Genomic DNA, 1,874 nt, shown 5'->3' with positions numbered 1-1,874 from the left:
GTTCATGGTACTTTCAATATTCTCCTCCAACACCATAACTCAAAAGCATCAATTCTTCTATGGTCTTCCTTATTCACTGCCCAGCTTTCACATGCATATGTGGTCATTGAAAATACCATGGCTTGGGTCAAGCTCACTTTATTTCTCAAGCTGACATCTTTGCTCTTCAACACTTTAAAAAGTTCTTGTGCAGCAGATTTGCCTAATGCAATACATCGTTTGATTTCTTGGCTGCTGCTTCCATGAGTGTTGATGATTGATCATGTCTTAGTAGATATGAAAATACAACTGATTTCTATTAAGAAAAATATTAAAGATATTTACTAGAAATTATAATAATGTCATTTTCTCATTATTTTACAAAATATACTTATGTATAATAAAATCTGTTTTTTATGTTAAGATGAACTGAGCTCATCACTACTTGTATTAAATAGATTTGCAAGAAGTATATACTTTTCAATCTTATTTCTAACACACTGGTGGTGGTGGTTATGTGCTGTGGAGTTGGTTCCAACTCATAGCAACCCTGTACAGGGTTTCCGAGGTTGCAAATCTTTACCGGAGCAGAAAGCCTCATCTTTCTCCCACAGAAGAGCTGGTAGTTTTGAGCTGCTGACATTGCAGTTTGCAGCCCAATTCGTAACCATTACTCTACCACAGCTCCTTATTTCTAACACACTAAATATCACTAAATACATTCAACATAAACCAAATATCTGTGGGGATACAAAAAAATTTTTAGAGTGTTATGATCTTCTGAAAACACATTTTCATAACCTGCAGTAATAAAGTAAAGCAATTACCAAAAATATGGGTACCCTATGCTTTAACACAGTGTTTACTAAAGTAAATATCTAAAGTTTTTCTTAAGAGGCCATATTAAAAGACTATATTTTCTTTTGGCTTATTGTGATATTATCTTACTTATATTTCTATTCTCCAACTCTTCTTTTTCATAAAGAAGACAAAATGACAGAAGCCTCTTTACACGAAAAAATCTGAAATCTCTCAGTATACTGGCCATAATAATAGTTTATTCCTTTCATTCTGCAGATAGCCCTTTTAAAGTTTTGTATCTCTCTTATCCTGTGTGTCCCAAGTTATCAAGATATTGTCCTTGGTCAGCAATGGGCATGGTATTACTACAAGTGCCATATTTTCAGTTCACCTATTATAACTGACTTAGAATTCTTACTTAATTTCACACATCAGCCTCATCCAATTCAGAGAAAATTCTGAAAAACCAATGGGCAGAGTTAACAAACTTTACATAGTTTACAAATTCATTTACTGTCTAAAAAATTGTATACTTGTGATCCAGGAAAACCCCAAGGTCCTCCTCTCTCTGGCACTTTCACATGTCTATTACAGCTAATAAAACTTTTTTTTTTTTTTCCTGCAAAGCCATATGCATTATAAAAATTCATGTATTATTGACAATCCTCCTTGAAACTGTGTCTTTGCAAAATAACACACAAGGGGTATTCTTTGACAACAATTTTTAAAGTTAAAATTGTTTCCTTTAATAGGAATGATATTTGAGTTATATTTCCAAAATTATTCATCCAAAAATGTGATTCCCTAGATGGTGACCTTCAGAAGCATATCACCAGGACTTTCTTCCATGGTACTTTTTATTGGCTCCAATGTGCCAATCTATGAATTAATATTTGAAAGTTTAACTGTTTATATTATCAAAGGATTTCTCAAGATATAAATAAGATTGCCAATTATATATCACAAGAATGATAGACTTTAAAACTAGCCACCTATGTTGTTGTTGTTGTTGTCAGGTGCCATCGAGTCGGAACCGACTCATAGCGACCCCATGCACAGCAGAACGAAACAATGCTCGATCCAGGGCCAACCTC

This window comes from Chrysochloris asiatica, unplaced genomic scaffold (assembly GCF_000296735.1).
Source record: "Chrysochloris asiatica unplaced genomic scaffold, ChrAsi1.0 scaffold00456, whole genome shotgun sequence".
Classification (NCBI taxonomy): Eukaryota; Metazoa; Chordata; class Mammalia; order Afrosoricida; family Chrysochloridae; genus Chrysochloris; species Chrysochloris asiatica.
The sequence above is the reverse complement of the archived record's forward strand: the minus strand, read 5'-3'. Positions refer to the sequence as shown.